Source organism: Coptis chinensis, chromosome 1 (assembly GCF_015680905.1).
Source record: "Coptis chinensis isolate HL-2020 chromosome 1, ASM1568090v1, whole genome shotgun sequence".
Classification (NCBI taxonomy): domain Eukaryota; kingdom Viridiplantae; phylum Streptophyta; class Magnoliopsida; order Ranunculales; family Ranunculaceae; genus Coptis; species Coptis chinensis.
The window spans coordinates 18,930,167-18,945,731 of record NC_141456.1 but is presented as its reverse complement, the minus strand read 5'-3'; positions in this window follow the sequence as shown (position 1 = coordinate 18,945,731).

Genomic DNA, 15,565 nt, shown 5'->3' with positions numbered 1-15,565 from the left:
CAACGGAATTATACAACTACTGAAAAAGAATTTTAGTCATCATTTATGCTTTAGATAAATTTCGGCCCTTATTTGGTTGGTTCTAAAACTTTAGTTTACACGACCATGCAGCTCTTTAGGTACCTTCTTGCAAAGAAGGATGCTAAGCGAGATTAATCCGATGGATTCTTCTCCCCGCAAGAGTTCACATTAGAAATAAAGGACAAAAAAAGAGGGGTCGAAAACGTAGTTGCCGCACCACTTATCTAGACTTACAAATGACGATAGTAGTGATTCCGAGTCCATACCGACTCTTTTCCCCGATGAGCATCCAGATGCTATTTTTTCATCACCATGGTATGGACATCGTGAAATTATTTAGCGGCTGATGTTATGCCTCATAATTGGTCAAGAAATGAACGTAAGAAGTTCTTGGCCGAGTCAAGTTATACTATTGGGATGAGCCCTACCTTTTAAGTATTGTGCGGATCGATTATTCGTCGCCAGATTCCCCAAATGGGAATATAATGAAGTTCTATCCTTCCGCCATGACAAAGAGTGTGGTGGCCACTTTAGTGGAATGAAAACAGCCGCTAAAGTTCTTCAATGTGGATTTTATTGGCCTACCCTTTTAAGGATGCCCAAGCGCATTGCAAAGACGGTATTCGCTGCAACAACTTGGGCTTAATCACGGCCGCAATATGATGCCATTAAATCCAATCTTGATAGTAGAAATTTTGATGTTTGGGGTATTGATTTCATGGGCCCTTTCCCTGCTTCCCACGGTTATATTTATATTCTAGTTGCCGTGGACTACGGTCTAAATGGATAGAGGCCCTAGCTTGCCGTGAGAGCAATGACCATAAGACCGTAGTATTTTTATTAAAGAATACATTTTCTGTAGGTTTGGCATTCCTAAAGCCATCATTAGTGATGGGGAACATTTTTTGCAACAGAGTTGTTGCATCCCTAGTGAAAAAGTATGGAGTTACACACAAAATAGCAACTCCTTATCATCCACAAACTAGCGGACAAGTAGAAGTTTCTAATAGGGAAATCAAAAAGATTTTAGAAACAACAAGAAACCCCGATAGGAAAGACGGGTCGGCTGCCTATCGGATGCCTTATGGGCATATAGAACTGCTTTCAAAACTCCTATAGGTATGTCTCCCTTTAGACTTGTATTTGGGAAACCATGTCATTTGCCCGCTGAATTAGAGCACCGCGGCTCGCGGGCTATAAAAAGCCTTAATTTCAATATTGATGAGGCGGTGTCAAACGCAGTTACAATTAAATGAGCTTGAAGAAATCCGTGAGCGATTCTTACGATCTCGCCGGATTATAAAGCCAACATGAAACGGTTCATGATAAGCATATCCCGCCAGAAAGAGTTTGTGGTCGGACAAAAGGTTTTGCTTTACAACTCCCGCCTACATATTTTCCTGTGGAAACTAAAACCCGCTGGTCCGGGTCCTTTTCTCGTTATCAAGTCACCCCTTACTTACGGGCAATTACCTTGGTAAATCCCAATGACAACAAGCATCTTTCAAGTTAATGGTCAACGGTTAAAACATTTTCACTTAACTTTTGTCCCCCGATGTGGAGGAAGTCCTTTTTTACAGACCCTCGCCTATGAGGATCGACCTTGTCATTTGGTGTACTTACTTTCATTTCCATATACCGATAAGTACACCATTCAGGTAACCGGCCCTCCTTATGGAGTGTGTGGCTGTAAGTACCGATCCTAAGTCCACAGCTCACATAATTCACGCTTTCCACTTTCGCATGTTTTTCTCGATTTTTGAGTCATGTTCCTCTATGGAGTGAATTATGTATTTATTGTTTTTCGTGGTTTCTTATAGTAAACAAATAAAAATAAATTAAAATTCATAAAAATCATAGACATAGCAATCCAACAAGTCTTGGGAATCGACTTTAAACGACCCGACGCTGTAAACAAAAATTTTGTGGTTAAAAATTTGTTTGGGGGGGGAAATCAGTCTTTCCATCCGATTGCTCGAACTTTCTAGTTGTGTTGTTTAGGTCCATTAGTATAGTTCATTGGGGTTGACGCTATCAAATTTAGTGTTCATTCGCTCGCGATAACTTACGCCATGCACGCACTACGAGGCGTTTTCCACTATCTTATTCGTCACCCCCGGTTGGAATCGAGTGTTTTATGGATCATTGATTGGAAATTCTCTCCTGATCATTTCCATATCTCATTCGCAAGAATCGGACCGATAACGGCTGGAAATCTAGTTTGAAATTGCGCTTAAAAATCGAAAAAGTCGAAAAAAATACGACTGGCTTGGGCCGACTCAAGGCACCTAGAGATACCACTTTCCAAAACCAAATCGCGATCTTCTTCTTCTCCAGCCGCTTGACAAAAAATTAAATCCAAACCCTAGCAACCTAAAAAAAAAAAAAAAAAAAAAAAAATAAATAATAATATATCCAAATAGAAAGACCACCCAACCCCCAAACTCAAACAATCAACCACAATCTCCAACCGCTTCCACCAACAAACCACCAACCAATTCGAAGTTTTCATACCCACCGGCCGAACCTACCATAACCACCACTGTTGGTTTGGTTAGTTTTCATCAAACTCGATCCACCACCATCTACAAACCCCAAATCAAGAAATAACTTCAATGGCGAACGACGAGAATTCTCGCCGAAAACGCCATTGTTTCCGATAGCCACGCATTTTATGACGCTGAGATGTTTAAGAGAAATTGAACGGACTGTGGTATTCGACGGAGGATTTCTACCACTATGATTTGGTAGAACAGTTTTATAAGAAACGAAAGTGGAGGGAACTAGGATTTTCATTAGGATAGCAGAAACGCTGAGGGAAGTTACGAGACGCTTGTTGGTCGAGCTATTAGGAATCACCCCCAGAATCCAACCTAGATACGCACCAAACAGAATCCAAGAATACCGCAGTTCCTGCTTTGATGAAAGATACGGTCATAGAGGGTGAATACAATACGATATCTCATTGCGCGCTCCAGCCGACGACTCGAACTAATCAACCGGCCGCCGCCGCTGGATTGGTAAGAACGCCCTCGAAAGACAAAGTCACCGACATCGACTTCGTTCAAAGTTCGTGACGCTCTCCTCGAATTTGCAAACGAAGGAGTATAATTTCTGCATCCTTGATTTAATTTTGAATGTGATTAGAGGAGGGAAAGAGCCCGGCGCCTCTTCCCCGTTGATTGATCACTAAGATTATGCTCATTTAGAGCCGCCGCTAGATCTGCTCCTATTAAGATCAAATTGCCTTCTAATGCAAGTATTTATAAGGAATGCATTCAAAAGACTTGGCCGCTGTCCGCAGAGAAGGAAGTTGAGTCGGATGATGAAAAGGAAGATATGACATGGTTGGTTGAGGATAATTTTGATAGTCATACTTCTAATTTAGAACGAATGATAATGCCGCAAACCGGTTTTATGATGCGTTATCGTATCTCGTGAAGATATTAGACATAGACAAATTGTAATTCGAATAAGCAAACGGACCTTCGCACGATAGTTGAAATGCTCGTGAAAGGGTCGATGATATCTTGTCTAACATGGAGGTTATCCACAATAACCACCAAGCCCAAGATGCCGACTCAAGATCGAGATGGAAGCACAAATTGCTTGTTCAGATAGAGATGCTACGACGATGCCACTCGTGGATGAGTCCGTCTCACCGAAGTCCGAGAGGCATGAGCGCCGCCGCCGCAGCCGATGGCTCAAGCCATTCGTCACCACGCAGAGCCACCCCATCCTCGTGGACCATCTTCTTCACACTTAGGTGTTCACCATCAATCAATTGGTCCTTTTATTTCATTGTTTTTATTGTTTTGTTAGTGGAATTTTATTTCAGTAGTTAGATTTGAGTATTAAGTTGTTTGTTTTAGATTGCTTGATTTCATATTATTTTAATATAATTTATTTTGATTATCTTTCGTGATAGTTGTCTTGGGAGTAAAAGTTGAAAATTAGGCCGATACCGCATATCTATGATTTTTTTTTTGTAGCGGTAGCATGATATGTAGGAGAGTTTAGAAGTTACTATTCTAAACCAAGTTTAAAAGATACCGTGGTTGTTAGGAAATCAAAGACATGGTTAGTTCCGCTTTTGGGTTTGGCGCTTTCCTATTTCCTAAATTGCCTTAAAACAATTTGGCAACTTGCCGATTCGCTTTGGAAACCCGTAACCTATTTAAACTTCCATCATACTACACTCACAACCCACACTACACCCCACAATCATCTTTCACTTTTCACTTTTCACTCCAGCCTAGTTTTTCTAGTTTTTCTTGTTTTTTTTCTTAGAAACTCACTTTCTCAGACTTCATTTAGAAGCCACCAAAGCTTCAAGCCGAGCGACTCGCCTCTACTTTTATCAGAATCGAAAAATCACTAGAGCGCTTCGCCTTCCAAGTAGAGCCGACCAAACTTCAAACACCGGAAATCGAAAATCACCGAAGCCGCCCAATCAATCAGAGCGCCGACCAGCTTAAAACTCAGAAGTCCAAAACCAAAGAGCCGACTTTCTATAATGAAGAGCCTTTTTGTAAACACAGAATTTTAGATTTTCCGAGGTTTTCTTCCGTGTTTTCGCAGCTATTCTACAAAGTAGTGTTGAGATGACACCACCTATAGTCATTCCCCGAACAGTCTTTTGAAGACTTGATGGGAACTTATACCTATGGAGCATCGTTCACGAGCCGATCTTGCAATTAGGATGGCGCATCTTCCGTGAGTGATGACGATTCTTTTCACCTAAGCTAACGGAATTCTTCTATAATAATATTACTTTTTTTGTACCCAAGAAGGAGAACAAAAATTTTCCCTTACTATTGATGGTACGCGCCTATGGAATTCAATAAGCACTTGATAGCTTTGGTTTCGGATTGCCATTACCCTCGAATTCTATGCACACGCGGGGATATATGACGATAACTCATACCTATATGAATATGCCTATTTCCATGAGTATTATGGGGAGGGTATTTCAGATCATGGACCAAGACCAATATAACATCGCCTCGAAAGTAGCCTATCACCAAATGTAGGCATAACCATGTTGTTCATCATGATGAACATTCTAGGAACGGCAGTTTTACTGCCAATAATACCGGGTGACGTTTTCCTTTGCTTTAGCCGAGGGGACGCCGAGGTATGACATTCCCCGAAGTTTTAGTTGCTACTCCGCGAGCCCATACCTTGAGGCATAAGTACCTTCTTATGCCTGCCTTGGTTTGTCGCCTTTAGCGCCGCTTTGCCTACCCGATTCTCAGTATTACGCATTACGATTGAAAAGGGTCGAAATCATGAGACCTACCAATCGTGGTGGTAAGATCATTCCGAGCCATGACTTGGTCGGGATGGCAGGTGCAACCACATTTGGTTGCTCCTTACACCCCATCGCACCAAATAACACTAGAGAGGTTAGCATTAGTTGATGATACACGACGAAGGCGCGGGCAAGTTGTTATGGCATGGCAGATGCGAAAGAACCTCATATAGAAGAGGAGGATGACGAAGTAAAATGTTGGGGTGCGGGTAAGTTTTAGTTAAGTTAGTGTCCGCTATGTCCCAAGCAATTTAAGTCCTGTTAACCCCATAATGGGTGGAACTCTTATAGTGTTAAGGCCAGTTTTATTTCCTATATTAGTATGCTCTAACATTGTTTTGCGATGTTTCGAATTACACGAAGTTTCAATGGTATTTTTCCTACACTCTTTATTTAAACGCTTTACAAAGCATGCTTTTTGTTCAGCATAGAAACACGGTAATTAAGACATCCGTTAGGATATAGATATGTATAATATGCACTTGTTTTCTAGTTAAAATTTCAAAAATTCAAAAATATAAATAAAAAGTATGCTAAACACTTAGGAATATTGGTATTGTTTTCTTTCTCCATGCTTTTAACAATCTAGAAGTCTCAATGAGTCAGATCGTAATAATTGTTAGAAACTTAGGTTAATATGTAGGTAATAATCTTTGCATCTATCTATAAATTTATTACATGAGTATCTATGATTGTTAGCAAGAAGTTTCTGAAATCTAGGCTAGAGTACTTATTCTACAAATCCTCGTGAGAATATAGCCTAAAGCCTTATATGAGCTAAAACATTTGAGAAATGACACAAGGGAGAAGTAAAATCCGGATAGAGAAATCACACGCCCACTTGCTTGATCACTAAACCATATCCTAAGCGAGAATTTAGGGCGCTTTTGGATCGATATAGCCAGAAATTCAAACCTATGAATTATTTTCCGCTAGTCGCCACTCGAGCCTTTTCTTTAGCCTTCCATAAACCACAATTCCTTTACCTTGTTACAAAAACAAAACAAAAAAAAAAAAATCAACCTACCCAATTTAGAATAAGTCCGAGAATAGAATGAGGAAGAAAGAAGAAGAGAAAAACCTCGTGTAAACAAAAATTAGTTAGTTGCTTCCAGAAATAAAGAAAAGAAGTTTCCATCCAAAGAGAAAAGAAAAAAAAAAAAAAAAAAAAAAAAAAAAAAAAAAAAAAAAAAAACTCCAAAAAAAAAAAATAGAATAAAAAGGAGTCAAAGGCCAAAAAAAAAAAAAAAATATGGCTAAGGATGGAAACAAAGTATAGAAGCAAAAGTAAATAACAAGGTTTTCTCTAGTTACATAATATGAAGACTCTATTATCTCAGACTTGTTCTCTAGAATATCCATTTCCTTCCTTCTTAAACCATCTCCTAATCCCCGCAACACCTAATAAAGACCTCTAGCTCAATTAGGAATAGGTTAGTGTGATAGTAAGTGGCAGATGTGTTTGATCAACCCCGGCTTCCTTGTTGTCATTGAGATTGTAAGGTAAAGTGTGCCCACTGCACACTGGAGTAGCGAAACTTGAGTGGAAAAATCAGAGAGGTTTTTGTCTTGACATTTATGTGAGGACCTACTTAAGGACGCTATTCCGAGTTCTCAGAAAACAAACCTGCTAAACATTTCATAGTATTACTCATTGTTATATGTTTATTGTAGATGATTGATTATTATGCATATATTAACTTAGGTTTTTTTTTTTCTGTTATTCTTATGTAATTGCTATAGAGATGTATAGATAGTTGAGCATGAAGGGGAAAACAATAGTTTTATTTCTTAGTCGCAGAAGATAGATGAAGTTTGTGAGTACCTTCACTTCAAAAACTCTCACGAGGTTATAACTCGGCCCACTAGGGAATTCCTAGTGGTTTAAGGCCTTGTTGCATATGGTCAATGCAATCGCACTCAGCTAAACGAGATTAGGTAGAACTCCATTTTTGGTCACTTATTCTAATTTCTCATATTTGCTTGGGACAAGCAAAATGTCGCTTTGGGGTGGTTTGATAAGAGCCCAAAACTGTAGTTTTAACCCCTTAATAATCATACTGTTAGACCAATTATGTGAATAATAAGTAAGAGTTAATACTGACACGTGTTTTTATGCATTTCAGCTTCAAAGTCCATTATGCGCAGAAATGTGCCACTTTAGCGAGATAAAGGAGCAAAAGTCAGCAGAACTTCCGAATGCCATATCTTTGGACTCAGACCTCGGATTGAGGCCTACCTTATGTCAAAACCACCGCCTCGGAAAGAGCTTTGCAATGGTCCAAGCCTTGACCCAATCAGAGGAGCAGAAGTGGACGAAAAGTCTGTGGAAGCCAACTGCAGCTGAAGAGGCCTTTTTGGACTGAAAGAATTGGTTTTGGGCCCCGATTCTCTGCCCAACCCATGGCTCCAAGCCCATGCACGAATTTTGATCTGATGTATAAAAACAAAAGCTTAGCTCTTTGTTAATGGTAGCTAGTTAGACCTAAATTAAGATATAGAATTCTAGATCTAGTTTTATTAATTAAATTAAGTTTTAGTTCCATTTAAATTTTGTTTTAGATTAAATCTCTAATCATTGTTCTTGATTGATTAGATAAATAAAGTAGTATTTTTATCAAGTTCGAATTTGTCATTTCCATTTTAGATCTAAATTCAATTCTTGTCATTGTTTTATTCCAAACCATTAAATTAGATTCATTATTGCTAAATTAAGTAATTCTCAATTTCTCACATTATGTTTAGTTTAGATTCAATGGTAAATGTTAGATTGATGACTCAAGGCTAAACCTCCATTAGAGGGGTTGATGAAGCCTTGATGAAAACTTAGTTGTTTAGTATAGAAACATTGTAGAATCTATTCCACTATAGAAGGTCGTGGTTTCGCCATGAGAATGGGTGGGCTTAATTCTCACATGCTAGTTAGTACTTGGTAGAAATGCCATGAAAACTAGGGATTAGACTCGAATTCTTGCCGCGAAAACGTAAGAATCGAGATACCACAATCTATGCTAGGTCATTAAGTTAGATTCGAGGTGGATTCGATTCCCCTCTAATTCCTTTATCTAGAGTCAAACAATAGTATTTCCATAGCATTTGTAGTTAATTTCTAGTAATCATCTTAATTAAGTATCGTAGTATAATATTTCAGAAAGCTCTCATTGACTTAAGAGCCACTAGTTAGACTAAGAAAACAATCCGTGCTAGAGAACTAGGAGGGAACGAACTTCAGACTCCATTTAGTGCAATTCGCATTGAGAGTAGAAGCTTTTGATAATAGATACGTAAAAGTGAAAGTTTAGTTTACTTTACGCTTGGATTAATAGTTCATTTCGTAGGTAAACTACTCATTTTACATTGTGATTAAAAAATGTGCTTATATATATATATATATCTATCTGCCTTGCTTTTTATGATTTCCGTGGATACTGAAGAGTTAAAACAGAGTAGTTTGGGGCTAAAGTAGGGTGCTTCCGAGAATCCGAAAGTACATAGTAGCTATTTCCACCACTAAAAAGTCGATAAAAATTATGGTGAGCACTTCTTCAGTTCTTCCCATTTCAATTTCACATGTTCTCGCATTTTTCAGAGCTCCCGTGTAGAATCTTTGAAACACCCGACACCTACCAATTCCTAGCACGTACCGCAAATTCACGTGAAAACTTTTACTTAGCCAACCACGCCAAATTTTGTGGCCCTCTCTCTTTGTCTCTTCGAACAAAGTGAACAATTGCCTTCGCAAAATAATTTCCACTTTACACAAGCCTTACCAAACTAAAGCACATTAATCTCAACTCTTCAAGTACAAGTCAATCCTCTTGTGAGAACTCATTCTTTAAGTATACTAATCTCTTTCAATACTGTGCTAACAACTCATTCTTCAAGTAAAGCATTTCCTATTTCAAGTAACATAAAAACATGAAGCAGATGACGGAAGTGGAAACTACGTCCGTATGAAATGTTGCAACTGTGTATACATCAAATCTACCACTAGACTAATCACTACCTCCAAATCCAAAAACTTTACAAGCTGTTAACTGAATTGATCCTACAATCTACAGCTGACAAAAATTTGCACATCCATACAAAGGACTACAGCTAGAGGATGACTAGGGATGATGCCCCCGTCCGGCAGCAAAGACCTCCAAATTTTGTTTGAGCCTGCTGTGAAGGTCCATGGGAATTAATGTTGTTGGAGATGAGTATCCGAGTTGCCGAGAAACACTATAAAGGCGGCGTTGTAGTGGGTGGTGGTGATGCAGCTTGAACCGATTGAGTTGGTTTGAACCATATACCGGCTAAGAGCAACCAGAATAAGCCCCACCAGATAGAGCTCCTCTCATTCGACCCGGAGCCTCCAGGCCTCGCTCTCGATGGCAATTCGTTCAAGACATTAGATCTTGCAACATGTGCTGTATTTATCCCCCTATGCCCGTCGACAATCATTGGAAAAGATGATCCGTGTGCTTGGAGTTGAACAGCACGGCTGGTGGTGATCTTGCAACCCGGACGAACGGTTAGTCGCGGCTCTAAGACGATTATGCAAGTTACTTGCACCTCCCACTTCCCGACCACCAAGACTAGTGGTCCTCCTTGTGAACTTGGGGGGATGATAATGAGAAGATGTTTGTACTGCTGGCGGTGGCGGAAGCCCGAAGAACCTCTGTAGGAACTGAACTTGACTTGTTCTTGCCGGAAGCCCAACAACCCGTTGCAATGGACTTGAATGTATGGGCGGCCTTGATGATCCCAATTCTGCCAGAACATAGGTAAACCGAAAGCAGAAGCGTTCGGAAAAGATATACAGAACTAGTAACTTTATTAACGGATGAAAGCATAAGATTTAGGACAAAAGAAGTTAAATTGGTCCACCAGATTTGACTCTTTTAAAACGTAGTGTCAGTACATGTATCAAATGTGAAAAGATGTGCTCTTATGTTGCGAGGTTCTAAATGTGGGTGTAACCCTGTAACTAAAGTAATCCTACCTTATTAATGCAAGACAAGCATATCACACATCGTAAAGAGAAGCACAACCAGTTACTTATTTCTAACATGAATTAAAGTAGAACTAACCAAATATTAAGCCAAATAAAAAAGCATATGAACTTAAACTCAAGTTAAGCTCCATTACCATATGAGTTGTTAAACTTGCATACTTCCTACAGTTCTCAAATTCATATCTTGTTCTAAATAAGAATTAAAGTAAAAATAAATATTCAACAACTTGTCATGTTAGCAAAACCCACGCTTATCAAAGATTATGCAAGTTCCCATGTGGAACATCTCCTTACCGAGGTGCTGGAATGTATGGCCGCACCATTTCATGACAAACCTATAAGTCTATAACTGTTGCTATTGTTGGAAAATATTCAAATAGAAATTGCAGTTTATATCTTTTATTTGCCCTAGAACATTTTAAGTTAGCTTAAACCCCTGCCTTCATGCTATAGTAACCAGGCATGTGCCCCAAGTGAGTGACGTAATATGAAGAAACCAACTGCGGCACGAATAAGAACCCATGTCGAGCGTAAGGGGAGTTAAGACGAGATTGGGGAAATTGTTGTTTGCTCTTTTCAGATTCACCATTAACATCCGTAGGTGGCAAACCAGAGTCCGATAAGCACCACTAATGGAAATAAAATTTGGTCTTGCCCTAATATGTGTGGCAGGTACTTGACTCTGAGCTGGAAGAGCCTGAACACCTCTAGATTTACCTACATGAGGCGTCTGACTTTGGAGAGAGAGGAGTCGACGTTTCAGTGAAGAAGGGTTTTAGAGAAATTGATCGAACCAAATTTTGGAGAGAAGAAGGTCGAACTGATTTGGAGAGAAAATGGGTTTTGGGATTTGGTAAATTTTTCTTTCCGAAAATACCCTCCTTTTATTTCTAAGTGAAAACCGGGACGATTACACTTTTCATCATGACCCTTAGATTAAAAAGATGGAGAGTCGGATTCACATTGCCTATAATGTGGCTACAATTACATGCGGGCTCTATCCCTCCCCCATATATATATATATATATATATATATATATATATATATATATATATATAAGTGATGCATTGACTAAGCATCCAAGAAAAAAACATATAAAATAAAGACTTCTTCGCCAAACTCGTCATGTGTACCAGTTTTTAAGTGTGTGCATTTCTACGCATATATCACCCCGATCAACTTCTTCCAATCGACACACCTTGTTTCTTTGCAATTTTACGGCGATAAACTTGTGCTTTGTGTCCTCCCCCACGCTTTGGTTCAATTTGCATTGCACGGTTCTGAATATTTCTCGCGACTTAATGCCTACATAACATACACAAATTAAGTTACAATTTGCTTTGTATCTTATAAGCTAGTAAGGACAAGCATATCATATAGTATATCGTTAGAATGTCTAAGACAAGCCTTTTAAATTCATCCGAATGACAATGATTCACAAAAGCTTTCCAATCCTCCAAAGGGATTCCGGCAGTGCCTTCATTTTCACAATTTCTGAATCCTTACCAAAGAACATATTTCTTTTTCAGTTCACCCTTGTGGCTCCTCCATGCGGCCATGATTTTATCCCTAACATACTTACAGTCTACCCCTTGTCTTCGTCACCATTAACAAATACAAAAGTGTCGCTCAAGCTTTTAATGATTCTCATTATAGTGAGTTCCTTTACTAAGTTTCATCATAGTTGGCCAATCCTTATAGAAGCATGGGATCTCACGGTCCATGCAAGGCGAGCTTTCACTAGATAGCCTGGCCGACACCTTCTTCAGAAAATCAGGTCGGTTATAGATATTAAGCCAAAGTTCAATTCTTTGCCCCTCTTCCAAATGATCGGATATAGGTAGAGTAGGACCTCTAGTGTTATCCGAGCGTCGCGAAGTAGCGTAATTCCACCGATAATGCAAAACCGATGATGTTATACAAGGATGAAATGGAAATAATTAACTTAATCGGATAATCATGAATTATTAACTAATTACCAAGATAGTGTTGGGGAGTCCTCTAGTGGGTGAGCTGAATCTGGGATGTGCTAGTAGCCATAGTACAAAGCGATAACTAAACTCGCGAAATTAAACAAGCACTTGCATATACAGTTAAGTTAATAATCAATACAATAAAGATCAATGTACAAATAACCAAAAATGAATTCATAAATTAGTCAAAATGTGAAACACTAATTTAAAAACGTGAACCACTAATTTAAATATGAATTCAGAAAAAACAAAGAAAACAGTTTAAATATGTAATTTCGAACAAAAAGACTTCATATAACATCTCATTTCTTTCTAGGTCTTTTTCTTCGGGTTGATAACCTCAACAAAGAAGAACCATATTCTCTTCATTAAAGATCAACTCATCCTCCATAATGCTCGAATGATAGGCCTCGCGAATCCATTCATCCACAACTATATTTTCTCGACACTACTCTTGTTGAGTCCATATCGAATAAACCTTTCTTGAACCTCAATAACCACATGCCAATCAAGATTGACTGGGTCTTTAGAGTAAAAGACCTGGGATACATGCTCAAGAAGAATGAATGGCTCGCCATTCATTTGAGATGAACCAAGCATATTGGATAGATTGACCAACAACAACTTTTGACTCGTTATCCACCTTTTACACCGTTTGGGGAGCTTAACCCAATCACACTTGAATAACACCGGGTTTGTAATCGTATTTGGGTACTCCAATTGAACAATTTTCCTAAGAACACCATAGTATTCAGCCAGATGCTTCTATAGGATTTTTATCCTTAGCACTCGAAATAAAAGGTAGTTGGGCACTTGGTACAAACTCCATCGTTTTGGTTTCTTCTAGTCAACTCATAATCTTTGGTGACAAATAAAAACCATTGACTGCATACTTCTCATATGTTATAGCAAAACGTCTTTGGTCCCCTTGCTATTTCTATAAGCTCGCCATCTTTCGGTTTTGAACATCAAGTTGTCTCCTTAACCATGGCATGAACTCGCCTTTTCGTGTACTTTGAATTGGCGGACTTTCTTCCCGTGTTTCTCTTGCAGACTCGAGGAAGTTATTGTACTCTCTCGCTCAATATCATTAATAAAAGCACAATAAATAATATAAAAATGTCACTTTGGTAATTGAAAAATACATACACGTAAACTACAATAGACTTACTTCTCCCACATTTCATACTTTGGATGACTTTTCAATATCCACTTACGTGCTTGCTCCCACTCAACACCCTCTAAAAGGTAACGCTTTACTTGGACCAAGAGGACCTACTTCATCAACTTCATCGAAAGCAAACCAGAGGCATTGTTACCTCAAAACTCTCGGTGCACTCTTCTAGCTTTTGAAGGAGGCCACCCCTCCTTCATATCCTCCACAAGATATCATTGTCTCCTCCTTCAAGTATCGCCAAAGAATGCAACCTTCTCATGCGTGCTTTTTTTGTAACATAATCCTTTGTATCGCTTCATTAACCTTTAAATAACAAAACTTAAATAGAAAGTACGAAAATAAAACCAAATAATCATGTAAAAGTTTTTGATCTAAGTATACCTTTCAAAGACATACATCCATCGATAGAACACTGGTCCTAACACGCGGGCCTCATAGGCTAAATGAATGGGAAGATGCATCATTATGACAAAAAGCGACGGAGGACACATCTTCTCAAGCTCACATAAGGTTCTGGCCATGCCCATCTCAAGTATAACCAAAGAATCAACATCAATTCTCCTCGAGCATAAAGCACGGAAAAAAGTACAAAAACTCAATATAACAGCCCGGGCCTCCTTCCGATCTTTATATGCGTGTTGGATCAATACAGGAAGTAGATGTTGCATTAGAATGTGATAGTCATGAGACTTCATCCCTTTGAGTTCCATGGACCCCTCCTTGACAATAATCCTCCAATTGCTACTAAAACCAACAGGTACGCGCATGTTTCTTAAGGTGGTAAAAAACAAAGACTTCTCGGCAGGTGTAAGACAAAACACTCCACGCTTTTTACGATTATTGTCTGTCACCCAATACTTCTTCTTTATCCCCAAAAGTTTCAAGTCTTTGCGTGCATTGAGATCATCTTTAGTTTTTTTCGTGTCCAACATCAAAGCAATAAGAATTTCACATAATGCTCTTCTCGGTGTGCATCACATCAATGTTATGAGGAATGTGGAGTTCTTCCCAATATGGAAGAAGTTTAGAAAATATTGACCGCCTGAAAAACTAGAATCACCGGCCCACATCTTCCCCATCCACATCTTCTTCATCCCTCGAGTCACCACCTCCCCGCTTTCCTTTTCTTGCACTTTCCCCATTTCACTTTGAGATTCTCGAAGTTAACTCTTTAACCTTCTCCCCTGACAAACGCAGGGTTGTGACTGAAGTTCTTCTTCCTTGTTGAAAGTAGATTCTCTCACATCAAGTCTATTTGGATCTAATTGAGGCAAAAATCGCCTATGACCAAGATAAACATTTTTTTCTCCCATGAACAAGTCTCACAAGATGTATTTAGACCACAAGGGGACATGCATATCTCCCCTTAGTCCTACATCCGGAGATGTTCCCAAAAAGCCGGAAGTCGTGGAATTGTCCATAAGAGAACTGCACGATATATTGAACACATCACCCCTATTAGCATCTTTGACTAGCACTCCTTTATCCCACAAGGATTGCAATTCATGGACCAACGGCTGTAAATAAATATCTATATCATTCCTGTGTTGTCGTCGTCCCTCAATGAGCGATTGCTAGCATAGTGAATTGGGTTTCATACATAGCCGGGAGGGAGGTTATATGTGACACACATCACCGGCCAAGAACTATACAATGTGCTTTGCATTCCAAAGGGGTTGAACCCATCGCTGGCAAGGCCCAATCAACATTACGTGGTTCGAAGAAAACTTGGGTATGTCCTATCAATGTGTTTCCAAGATGATGAGTCAACCGGGTGACCCAACTCACCATCCCCCAATCTATTTGTAGAATGCCAACACATGGCTTTAGCTACCCAACCGACACCGCATTTCTCTTCAACCTATCCCCAATTGGAAAGTACCGAATCGCCAGGTAGTCTTACACGGTTTTTCTCTCCTCAATTGTTGCAATTTTATATCTCGACACCTTACAAGTAGGACATTCTTGCAACAATTCATTTTTCTTCCCCAATATAAAATACAATCATTTGGGCATGCATCGATCTTCTCATAAGTTAGCCCCAACTCTTTAACTAATTTTTTCAGATCGATCACGTGTC